Raw genomic sequence first — 13,623 nt, 5'->3', positions numbered from 1 at the left:
ATCTCGTGGAGATTGAGCTGAAGGGAGGACTTTTTTTTCACCTCTTGTCCAACACCCCTGATAGTGGTGACAGGAGATGTGAAGACAGAGTGGCACGAGGACAATTATAATGGTAAGGATTAGAGGCAGAAGCACAGTAGCACCCTACATCGGCATTGAGGAAACCTGACAGAACCTGTGTATCAAATCTTCCAGATGATGCACAGTTGTCCCTCCTTGAGCAGAAACCTTTACCTGTGGCTAAATCATGGTCCTTGACAAGTGTGGTTCTATCCCTACACTAGCCAGTCGGAGAATGCACACCAAATGCAGTGGAGCACGGCTATTTATTAGCATTGTCCACACTAAAGATGGCCACTGAGGTCATCCAGTGTTGCAGCATCCAGTTGGACCACTGCTCCCCTGAGGACACCTATGGAGCCTGCAGACCGACAATGTCCTCTAAGCGCCTCCCCCCCTCCACCTGCACAGTTGCACAGCAACTAACCCCACCTACAGCAAGGAGGATAAATGGCATCTGCCTATAAGCAGGTCAGGTCACAGGTAGTAGCCGAGGGCCATTCAGCAATCTGTCCATGTTACATTCCAGCTTCAATAGGCAGTTTGACATTGCTTACAATGCATGCTGATATGTTTGCGCATGTGTGCTAACCAGAGGGGTATTTGCCACAAGGCAAACAAGGTGTTTGCTTTGGGCGGCATTTTTCATAGGGGCGGTAAACACCCCACGCTGGTTGTCCTGCGTTGCATCAAGGAGGCTAGCTACAAGGGGCACTGGGCAGGCAGAAGAGCAGAGTGAGGGGAGCCGGGGGAGTGGGAGTGAGACTCCAGGAAGGGAGCTTGGTTTCCAGAGAGTTGTGATGGTGAGTCTCTCTCAGTTTCTTTCCTTCTCTCCTGGGAAAGGGGGTCCAGGATCCGAGGTGTGCAGGGAGGCCGCAGATGGCGGGGCAGGTGGACAGCGGGAGTGGGGGGTGGTCAATTTTTTTTGTGTTGCCTAGGGCAGCACAAAACCTATGCATGCACTGTTGTTCTTGTATTAGAACACACTGGACCTTTCTTACACCTGCAGTCTTCTGCATGCTCATGTGCTATCCATGGGTTTAGACCTGTGATGGCATGGACAGACATGCTCAGTCGAACTTTCATAAAGAACAGCAGGGTGCCATGTAAAAGTATGGTGTGTCTACAGTCCCAACCATATTCCAGCTCCCCCTCTAGTGAATGATATCAGCTTCTATCTGAAGACATGCTCCCTAGCACTAGACACACCTGTGCACTTTAGTGGAACCGCCTGCGGGATACTGTACTGAATAATGGCCACTTTATAGATCACCAAAAAGATATTTAAAAAGTTTTTTTTTCTACATTTTTGCTGTGGCTTATACAATAAAAAAATCTTTACTGTATTAGGCTATTGTTTAGCTTACAGGGATCACATACACTTTAAAGCAAAAACTTTATATTGCTTTGCATAGGCAGAACATAGATTTGTTTAACCCTTCTCCAATCTATGGAAATCTGTGTGTGGCATTTCACTTTAATCTTCTCTTAGAGTTTGATGACAGAAGGTTTAATCCATCATTTCTCTACAAGCTCGAACCTCTCAGAGCATTGATGTCCTTCACACCTTTCCTTCCTCTAATACAATGAAGTACCTGCAGGTTACTTATCATATCTGTATCTGACTCTTCAGTATCAATCAATAAGCAACCTGCAGAGTGGTCAGAGGTGGCCAGCACACATAGCCTGTGGCATCACCTTTAACAATTGTCAGCATCGGGTCCAGAGAAGGCAGGGTTACCAGAATTACAGGCCCTGAGGCTTGAACCTTATCTGGAGTAATCTCTCTGCTTCATCTCTTTCCTCTTTTCTGACCCCCCCAGGGAGCAAGATACAGGCAATTGAATTAACACTGCATGCTCTTTAAAGTATTTCCATCATGGGAGACTAGAAGGTGGTTGCAAGGTGCTAAAATATTCCTGGCAGAGGGTAGCCTTGAACTGACTGAAGCATAGGCATATACTTAGATGTGGGTAGAATGCCAATAGTCAACCTACTGAATTCATCTGATAGATGGATAGATAGATAGATAGATAGATAGATAGATAGATAGATAGATAAATGGGTTGCAGCATACTAAGTAAACATAAATGTATAGCTTTTGTTTACTGTACTGTAACCCACTGTTCTATATACTGATCATTTTTCTGGGAACACATCTGGTTATGTAACTATTGTCACCTGCTGATGCTGTCCTCCCTCTTAAACTTTGTATTATTTCCCACTATGGATGTCCACCACTTGACTTTGGTCTAGAGCTCATTAATCTCCAGCTGTGTCTATTTGTCCCCATATTGACACTATGGGGTTGATTTCCAAAAACTGGAGAGTGCAAAATCTGGGGTGCCTCTGCACAGAAACCAATCAGCTTCCAGGTTTTATTGCCAAAGCTTAATTGAACAAACTGAAGTTAGAAGCTGATTGGCTACCATGCACACCTGTACCAGATTTTGCACTCTCCAGTTTTAGTAAATCAACCCCATATGTCTAGACTATTGAGAGTATTTTACCAAATAAGAGGCAGGCTGCAATACAGATTGGAGTAGGGACTGGCCAGAGAGGGATCACTTTGGTGCAGTTGGTCAGCTTGGACCTGTATTGCAATATATATGAACTAAGAATCCCCTTTTTATAAGTAGGAGTTTTGCTATGAGTATGTAAGGGTTAATAAGTGGTTACACCTCTTTAGTATTTCATGTGTTGTATATATGAAATTTTTAAGGACCTAAGCCCTCATATCTCCATTTGTATAGTGCAGATTAGTATTTAGGCTAGGTTCACACTTGCCCGCAGTTTGCTTCTCACACCTGCAACCACCCAAAGCCAAATCACACTACTCTTACAATACGCGCAAGGCTGCCATTCTGAATGCATCTCAGCCCGCAGCCTGTTTGCAGGTGCGAGAACCGCAGGGAAATTGTACAGTCAAAAAGACCATGCGGTTTCCCATGTGGCCGCGTTTTTGAAAAGGTGCATACACCTTTTTCCTGTGGGAAACGTGGACACAACAGCCCAGTCAAATGAATAGGCTACAGTGCCCAAGCAAGCACGGGCTGCACGGTCCACAATAGCGTGAACCAAGCATACTCATTCACTCGATTTTTTTATGGACGAATACTTTACTGATTAAAGGAAAATCGTTTTGTTCTGTTATCTTACGAGAAATTTTCGTGCTTGTCCTTTCGGATTATTTTGAATGAACTGTTGTGATCGGCTGTCGAGAGCTGTGTACTAAATCAAATTGTCAGAAGATTGCTCTGAAAGTTTTTTTCATCCCATATTCTCATCGTTTGTACTATGCATTACTCTCTCTTATCGACCGTTGTGATAGAATGTCAGGCACACAAGAAGAGCATTGTTTTCAGGAAAACTAGCCATGCATGTGTAGCACTACCCCCTAAGAAGTCACTGAGTTTTGGGTCCCCCTACAGCTCTGCACAGCCAGGCAACACGCATTTCCTTTCACACTGGCATGCTGAAGCTAGTAAATAGTCCTTGAGCTTGGTTTTGATGTTTTATTAAAGAGTTTTGAACTTGGATGGGGTTGAGGGATGCATGGGATGCCCAAGGGAACTGCAAACATGAGGACAAACTCCTTAACAACTATGCACAGACATGGACAAAATAGTCTCTCCTCTGAGAGCAGTCCAGCTTGCTGGTGCTGGTCCTCCTCTTCTCCCAGATGCCTGATGGTATCCCTGAGCATGGATCCCAGAAACTGCCGCTTAGCAAAACAACCCTAGATGAGAAGCTAGTTGGGTTTTCTACCTGAATGACCTCTCCCTTTATCCGGCCCAGGGGGTGCAAGATTTCTCACTCTGTCTCTCCTGTGAGCTTGGTGGGTAGGTGGCTGCCTTCAGGCCTTATGCTCGGCTGGCTCCTATCCTGCTTCAGAGACTGTCCTTTCTCTGGGGACAATGAGGCAGTGAAATCCTTTTTTCAGCTCCTGCCTGTAGGTAGGCCTCCTGCCTGGGGACTGGAGTCCCTTGATCATGCAGATCAGCCCCTCTTAATCACCACCTCCCCACTGCCTTCCAGAAACTTCTCAAGCTTCCAGAGCAGGGGGAAGTGTCAGGTAACTGACCTGCAAAGCCCTCAGCCCTGACCTAAAATAACCTGGCTGACTCACACCCAGGCTCCTAACAAGTCTCTGCCAAAAAACTAACTAGCTCCCCCTAACTAAACTTGAAGGGCGCTACACATGGACAGGCCGAATTTCAATCTGTGTGTGACCACTGTGATTGATTAGTTGATCCACCAGTTGACTTCTGTTCAACTGACCTGTCGGTATTTTTCTGTTTTATCAGCGCAGCAAGCAATAGACTGCAGCGCTGATCAGTGACAGCAGGGAAACATCCCTGAATACAGAATACAATAGTGCTGTTGGGAGAATTCCCCCCATCCTCATTTAATGTGTGGATTGGGGTATTGGGTATTTTTGTTTTATCCACTGGTTGAACAAAAAAACTGACTCATCTATAGCTAGCCTAATGCAGGCCATACATGGGTTGAATTTCGAACAAAATATTTTTCGAAAATCGGAAATTTTGTGCATTTTGTAATCCAATGGTGCCACAATTGATTTCAAAATTCGACCAACCAAGCCTTTAATTTCACCTCAAGCATTTTCTTGGCCAAGAATTTTCTTTTCTTTCCAGGTCACAGCTCATGCTCATTTCTTTTTACATTACGTTTCTCGCATGACTCTCCCATCATAGATTAGAAATTAGTTAATTTTTTAAAAAATTTCCAACATTCCCAATCACTCAAATTCGATGGTCGCTCAAAAATCGGCTGTTCTTGTTGCCCACTAATGGTGCAAAATTCAAATGAAAATTCTTAGACTTTTATTTTGAAAATCCTTTCTTTCAAAATACAACTCATGTATGGCTGGCTTTAAACTGGCCATGGATGGATGGAATTTCAAAAGAACATTCTTAGGAAAAAAAGGTTCTAAGAAAATTTGTTCTTTTTTTCTAATCATTAATGGGGTCAAATAAACATTGGCCTTCCATGAGAAAAATTGAAGGAGCCAGATGGAAATTTTTTTTTTAAAGGAATAGTGTATGTTTTTTGGTACAGCCTATTCATTCTAAAATTGAATGTTAAAAGCAAAGGAAATCTTTCGAATGACAAACGAATGTTCCTGAGATTTTTCGTTCAAATTTTCCTAAGACATTTCCTAGGAATCTTCATTTGAAATTCTATCAATCTATGGCCAGCTTTTAGTCAGCCTGGACCTTGGTTTACCAAAAGAATAGAGACTGCTCACTTAGCAAAGCAAATAAGATGAAGCTGTTTTCACTTCAATAATCCAATCATGGGCAAGCAAAATCCTGTTTTTTTTCTTACACATGACTGGGCAGTACAAAGCAAGAAATAGAGCCTGCATAGTGATTGGAAAGACTTGGGATTACCATCAGGCAAAGAAGGTTTGACAGGACAGGTGTCTGAAGTAAAGAGGAAACCTTCCTTGTGTAGTTATTACACCTTTCTAAGGCAGCTTTGGACCAATAAAACAAGAAACTGTCCTGTGTAAAAGTAGTGATTGTAGCAGAGGGGTATCACTATGGGTGCCCACGGTTTTGTGCCTACAGGCTCCTTTGATGAAGATCAGACCCTGGTAATGGACAAATATGGCTGCCCACCAGTGGTGTTGGTAGTCTACAAAGGGTCCCTGTGTGAGAACAATTTTAAGGTCCCTTTTTTTAATGATATGCTCAAGTACCATCACTTAGTCACAGTGTATTAGTGCAGTCTTTGAGATGCTGAAACATAATTTGCAGCTGTGGTCACTTCCTGTCATGAAGAGGGAATGGGAATAACATTCTGCATAGCAGGAAGAGATGGAGGTGATAGCTGCCCCAACACCACTTAGATATTACAGACAGTAGAAAAGTGAGAAACACAAGAAAAATGGGGCTCTGGATTCAGATTTTCTAAGGGTCATCGAAATTGTCACTGGGCGCACTGGCTCCGTTTTGACAAAATGGGGACCATCCTCAGGAACCAGGACCAGATTTAAGAATCCAGACACATACAATCCAATGAGAGCGCCAAACAAACTTCCAAGGAGTCCAAGGTAATTTATTGATAGAACTGATTCATAGCAGAATAAAGTCAATGTGTTTCTTGGGCCAAACCCCCCCTTCATCAGGACTACAAAACAAGTACAAACACAAGGTATAAATACAAAAGTCATGAATCTAAAGGTAAGAGGTCATAAATATAAAAGCAAATATACGAGTAAAAAATAATGAATATAAACGTCAAAGGGTATTTAACCATTTGCATTTAATATCAGACCCAAAAATAATAATATCCTATACACAGACACCAGAGAACACAATACTTCATTAGCAAACAGTGAAACTAATAGAATCATCATTTCCTATCATTCTGTTAGTTTCTCTGAACTCCAGGTATGATCTTAAAGTGGTTGTAAACTCAAAAGAATATTTACCTTAATACATTCTCTGCACTAAGCTAACAAACGCCCCACTAACTGTCCTACCCACCCCCACCTCATTACCACTTACCTGGTTCCTGTCACTGATCCAGCACTATTTCGGCTCCAGCACCGCTCCTCTCACTTTCTGCTTTCACAGAAGACATGGTGGTAAGCAGGCGGCATAGGCTCCTGCTGTTGTCAGTCAAACTCCTATGAGGAGGAAGTGGGGGCTTGGTTTACCAACACTTTGGGGGGGATTTACTAAAGCTGGTTCACTCAGAATCTGGTGCACCTGTGCATGATTTCCATTCAGCTTCTAACCTCAGCTTGTTCAAATAACCTTTAGCAATAAAACCTGGAAGCTTAAGAAAAAGTCGGAAGTGACGAAACGTGTCAGAGTCGTGACGTCAGACGGAAAACCGGAAGGAGCAGCGCGGCCATCTTGGATATGGTCTCAGCATAGGATGGACAGTTTTTTCTGAAATGTAAGCGGATAATAAATTTGTGATTTCTATATATATACTCCACTGAGTTTGCTCTTCTCTGCCCTGTGAGGAACGGGGATCCCACTGCCCACTGCCCTATGAGGAACGGGGGATCCCACTTCATACTCCCATAAGAGGAAAGCCATCTGGCATATGGGGATTTGTGAAACGCCTGTGGAAGCGGAAAGAGGGTAATAGCATGTTTTTCTAACGCAGAGTGGTGGCACTTATCTGGTCCTGTACACTTTCTCACTGGTCACATACTTTGAATCTGTTGTATTTCACTTATTGGAGAGATTATTTCACAGTATCACTAGTGGAGTTGTGTGGATCTTTAACTTCACGTGTTGATTTATAATATTGTTTATATTATGTTTTACATCACTAGTGCTTGTGCATGTTATCACATAATATATTTTGAAAGATAATGCACTATATTTAGTTTATTTTTTTGAGGTATCTTTGGATTGGAGTGACGATTCGGATATTTATCACAGTTGGAAGATTGAATAGTGTGGACAATTTTGGATTTTGTATTATGGACATTTTGATATATTGGGAATGAGGGTAGGATTTAAGTTTTGGGGAAGGTTTTAGAAAAGGTTTATGATAAAACCTGGAAGCTGATTGGTTTCTATGCAGAAGTGCATGAGATTCTGAGTGAACCAGCTTTAGTAAATAAACCCGTGTGTCTATGGATGCACACAGCAGGGTTTGGGAGCACATGCGCACAGGTGCCTCCTCCCTTTTTTAATTTTTTTTTCCTCCCTGCTTACATGATGCTCTGCTGTACACTTTTAACATATTCAACTACACAGCAGAACCAGCCTCATCCTACTTAAATCCTCGGCTCAGCAGCTGCCGCCAGGTCAAGCACCTCCATGTTTCTCTCTGACACCATCAGAAGGCTGCACCGGGTTCTAGCGCAGTCTTGCAATGAGGCCCACCCCTTTCTCTGTTAGTGAATGGGGTGATGTGCATGGGGAATAGAGGCACTGATGTCTAGGCGAACAACGGAGGATGGGGGGCGGTAAACAAAACATAACATATGTGTTTGTGTGTGTGTGTGTGGGGGGGGGGGTTGGTTGGGGTGAGTTGGGAGGGGAGGCAGGTCAATTTAAAGGGTGAAGATCGGCTTTAAGGCCTCATTCACATGAATGGTTTGGCTCATACAGTTTAAAAATGGGATGTTTTTGGGTGGCTTGGAGGCATAGGTGCAGCATACAGTCTGTCAAAACCAACGACAGGCTGAAATATGTGGACAAACACAGAGGGGTTGATTTACTAAAACTGGAGAGTGCAAAATCTGGTGCAGCTGTGCATGGTAGCCAATCAGCTTCTAACTTCAGCTTGTTTAGTTAAGCTTTGACAATAAAACCTTAAAGCTGATTGGTTTCTATGCACAGCTGCACTAGATTTTGCACTCTCCAGTTTTAGTAAATCAACCCCAGAAAGTCCACGTTGGGGGCATGCATCCCTGTACACACACAGCCCTTGGATATCACTTGGAACAGCATACAGCCATGTACAGCCATCACGTATATCAGCCTATCATTGATTTTTGACAGGCTGCTGAGAGCAGGCTGTATGGTGCACATGCACCTCCTGGGTGCCCCAAAACTTTGGGTTTTTAATTAACGCTGTAGGGGCCAAACCACCACTAGGCATGAGACCTAAAGCCTAAATGTAACTAACACTTTATAAGCAGTTACAGCCATGTGAATAAAGGTTGATCGTCTCGAGCACCCCGTCAATGTTAAATGGCTTGTCTCAAATCTTGTAACTGAAAGATTTGCTGGACAGGTTGGCCTGTTAAAGAAAGTAGAGAAATAATGAATCTACTTGCAGGATCAACAGATAATAAAACAGGGGACTGCTGAATTTAATGCTGCTGACAGAAGGTGGCATCATACATGTATTTGTTTTATTTTTCCCATGGTTCTGCTTTACGTTGTATAGTACTTCAGGTGCCCATTGAGTTCCCAATTGCACAAGTTCCATCTAGCATGGCGCAGGGTCAGATCTTGGGAGGTGCTGGGGTGGGCTATGCCCCCCAGATTTTAGCTGTGCCTCTTCCAGGTCTCAGAGTGCATTCATTAATCCATGAGCCAGTCTGATGCAGACAGTTAATGTAAGGAGTCACCATGATGGTAACAATCCATGTAAGGGGAACTCTGATTTGGACACCTGATGTAAGGGGGAACTCTGATGGGGGGTGGGGACACCTGATGTAAGGGGGCACTCTGATGGAGACACCTGATGTAAGGGGGCACTCTGATGGTAACAATCTATGTAAGGGGAAGTCTAATTCAGACACCTGATGTAAGGGGGAATGCTGATGGGGAATGGGGACACCTGATATAAGGGGGAACTCTGATGGGTGCTGGGGACACCTGATGTAAGGGGGCACTCTGATGGAGACACCTGATGTAAGGGGGCACTCTGATGGTAACAATCTATGTAAGGGGAAGTCTTATTCAGACACCTGATGTAAGGGGGAATGCTGATGGGGAATGGGGACACTTGATGTAAGGGGGCACTCTGATGGTAACAATCCATGTAAGGGGGAACTCTGATGGGGGATGGGGATACCTGATGTAAGGGGGCACTCTGATGGTAACAATCCATGTAAGGGGAAGTCTGATTCAGACACCCGATGTAAGGGGGAACTCTGATGGTGGATGGGGACACCTGATGTAAGAAGGCACTCTGATGGAGATACCTGATGTAAGGGGGCACTCTGATGGGGACATCTGTTGTCTAGGGGGGCTCTGATGGGGACCTGGAAGTAAAGGGTGCTCTGATGGAGACCTGGGTGTAAGATTGGGGGCCCTAATGTGCAGGGGGACTCCCAAGATGGACTCTGATGTATAGAGGGCTCTGATGGGGACTGTGATGTAAGGGGGGACCTCAATAGGGACACCTGATGTAAGGGGGTACTCTTATGGGAACCTGATATAAAGGGGGACTCTGATGAGGACTCCTGATGTAAAGTGGGGCTATGATAGGGCCATCTGATATAAGGGGGCACAGGTTCTTTTTAATCACCATAATCCAAAACAGCCAAATACATACTAGTGTTTCCCAAGTTGTGACACTGTGTGAAAGACTGTCAAGAACTCACAGTGTTGACATTCTGCTCCCTGACTTTTTTTTTATTGTGCCCCCATATCAGGCTAGACCTGGCCCTGGCATGGCAGGAGGATCTACTTCTATGGACTGAAGGGCAGCAATTAGTATCAAAGGACGTCCAGATTTCTCTGTTGCACAGGAGTCCTCTACTATCGATGTCACCGAAGATAAATTATAGACACATACATTTCTCAGTGTGTCAGATCAATCATCCTTTGAATGAATGGAGATATTTTCTTTTTAATTAGCATGAAAAGTGTCCCAAATCTTGGAGCTTGGCGGTCCTCCACTGCTGTCCTGTATCCCTGATCAATATCGTCTGCTGGGCCAGCCTACTTGCACTAATATCTTTTTAATGACTTGCTGTGTTTACAGATTTTGCCCTGCAGCCTGGATTTCTCCCAGCAGATGTTCCAGGCCGAGAGGGAGAGATGGAAGCCCCGTCACTTTACCATGGGGTGAGGATATAAGAGACTTTATTGCAAAGTTCAAAGGGAAGAGCAGAGAATCCATCTTCAGTAAAAAAAAAAAAAAAGTATTTGGTGGTTTTTAACAAAAGGCTCCATTCTGCCCTAGAGAGAAGAGCAGCTCCTGATCTGTGGATGAGGCGATGGGGTGGCTTTACACACAGCAGGCTGGGTTACAGGACACCATTAGGAATCATTTTAATGTCATGCTTCTTAAGTCATGTTCAATAGGGCTGAACTGCCATTAGTGTGGCTCCTTCTTGATACGGCACAAGAAGAATGGTTCTGTCTCTCTGGCTGGGACTATGGTTGTCTATAAGGCACAGGGTCCCCAATAGGTGGAAGGAGGGGATAGGTACTGTTCTGTAACCTATCCAAAACCTGGCACTGGATATTTTCACCTTTTAGGAGCTGAAAATTAACCTGCACTTCACTGTAAGCACCCATACCCCCCAGCTAATACATACATCATATTAATGCATCCACCTAGAGCTGCCCATATACTTATAGGCCACCCATGGCTCGAATTTTGGCTGAGTGGGTTGAAATTTGAGTGTAAAGGCAAAACTTTGCTTCTTAGTTTTGGATAGAATGGAGAGGTATTAGAACACCTGTCAGGATTTCATTGCTCTCTGTGCCCCCCCCCCAACCCCCCCCCTTAAGGAGATTTCTCTCCCCATTTGTCCTGGTGACTGTTATCTCTGAGAGTTAAAAGGACTGAAAACTGGAACAGAAAGGGGATCTTCCAATGGAAACACTAATTCTGGTGACAGCCAGAGGGTCCCTCACTTTGGAAGGATTTCCACTCACTTTCCTGTTTTGGCTATGGGACAGGAAGTGAAGGGAAGTTTCCCCAGTGGGACGCAGATAAAAGAAAAATAAACAGACAGGGGTTATACCTTTCCTTACTCTATCAAAAATTAAAAATCATTCGATGTTAGCTTATGGGTCCATGCACAGAACTTAGAGGCAGAAAACCCCCCACTGCCAGCTCTTTCAGGATCAGCAGCGTTTTGGAAGAAAAACACCAGAGGCGCCTAAACGAATGTAAACGCGCTTAAACGCATCGAGGGCCTGAGCGTTCATTTATTTCAAAGGTCAGAATAAAATAATATTCTAGCCAGTTATTTGAATGAACACCCAAGAGCTTTATGTGCTTAAACACACCTAAACAAGTTTGCAAAAATGCAACTTGTAGGCGTTTTTTTTTTTACTCTGCTTTTCTCCTGATGTTTAGATCTGGGAAAATGCTCAGTGTGCATGAGCCTCTGCTGTCCAAAGCCCTGAGTTGTGGCAGGTCCCTCGGCTTTCTTACTTACAAAGCACGACCCTGGTCCTGCATTGTACACCATAACAAGGAAGAACTGGTACCAGTTGGGAAGCAAAGAGGAAGGGCTTCGGCTATCAGACGTACAATGAGGAGGAAGCCTGCAGGAGTGATAATTAAGGTAAGTATTTTTCCTTACACCTACCCACTAGAAAAAAAATGAGCATTCAACCCTTGCAGTGTGCAGACTATTGCAAATGCAACGTTTTCTCTGGCTGGGAGTTCAGCTTAAATATATTGCAGTTTACCAGTTCTATTTTAGATAAGGTTTCTGCACTAGTTTTCCTTTTCAGGCTTATTTTCCTTTTATTTTCACCTGGAAATCCTGCCAGGATCAGCAAATATTTTTTTCACTTATTGAACAGATATACCAAAATGCTTGCAAAGGTATATTTAAGAAATCAACAGGGAGCAAAGAGGAGAAGTTCATTGTCAGGGTTTATATACCCTCTAAAACTAAGCTTTAATTCTTCTACTTACTTCACTGGGCTTATCAATTTGTAAAAGTCAGCCTACAAGTAACGCAATTATGGCACAATCATCTAAAAACACATATTAATGATAAGGAAAGATGAGGAGTTGAGAGATAAACTGGGTATACATGGTCCAAATGTTGGCCGGTTCCTGATGAACTGGGTAGAATTTGATCAGTGGCTGGCTCTGTTGGCCATGTTTTGCCCAACATCCTTTGATCTTAAAGTAGTATTAAACCCAAAACCAAAAATGTATTCAATTGCAGCCTACTAATCATTAGATGTGGTCATCGCCGGGACAAGGTCATCCACCATCCAGGGCAAACATGCCAAACTGCACCCTCCTCCATTCATGATGTGCAAGCTTGGGGGATCCTAAGCCCAGCAGACACTTGCTTGTCAAAATCACTGCCGCTATCACTACTCCTGTCAGCCTTGTAACAGAAGGAAAGCACCGGCATCCCTACAGTAAGACCTGCTTCAGATCTGAAACAGACCTGAAACAGATTGCAAAACACAGTACGATTGCCAGAATTTGCATCACATAGGTTTGAACACCTATGCAATGTAAATAAGGTGCAAAAAAAAAGGTGCAGATCCAATTGAGCCATACCAAATGTATGGCTCAAATCGCATCACACAGACACTGCATGTAATTTGCAGAGGAACCAGTGCAGCCACAGGTGCTGGTTGTCAGAATACAATAGCAAGCAGAGAAGTTTCCTACATTCACTCGGTTTTGCATGGATGGGGGAATCCATAGATTTATCTTGTTCAGCCTATGAGGTTAAACGAGAGAATATTTGCAGTGTATGGCATGCTATAGAGATGGAGCTGGGGGGGAGGGGGAGAGAAAGTACAGCATATAATGAAAGGAAATAGAGAAAATAGCAAAAAAAAAAAATGATGGTGAGACAGACAGATAAATAAAAAGGCAGATACATTAGAGATAGATAGATAGATAGATAGATAGATAGATAGATAGATAGATAGATAGATAGATAGATAGATAGATAGATAGATAGATAATAGATATTTTTGTATGGAGAGACAGAAAGAAAGGAATGAGAAAGACAAAATAGCAAAATCCATTTAAGTTATAGAAAGTTAGAGAGGAGGAGGGGAGGGTTGGGGAAAGAAAGAAAGAAAGAGAGAAAGAGAAAAAGAGAGAGAAAGAAAGAGAAAAAGAAAGAAAGAAAAAGATAATATTGCATAAGACCTCTGTGAC

Source organism: Staurois parvus, unplaced genomic scaffold (genome assembly GCF_062004578.1).
Source record: "Staurois parvus isolate SC_StPar_1 unplaced genomic scaffold, SC_StPar_1.0 ptg000068l, whole genome shotgun sequence".
NCBI classification, from domain to species: Eukaryota; Metazoa; Chordata; class Amphibia; order Anura; family Ranidae; genus Staurois; species Staurois parvus.
The sequence above is the reverse complement of the archived record's forward strand: the minus strand, read 5'-3'. Positions refer to the sequence as shown.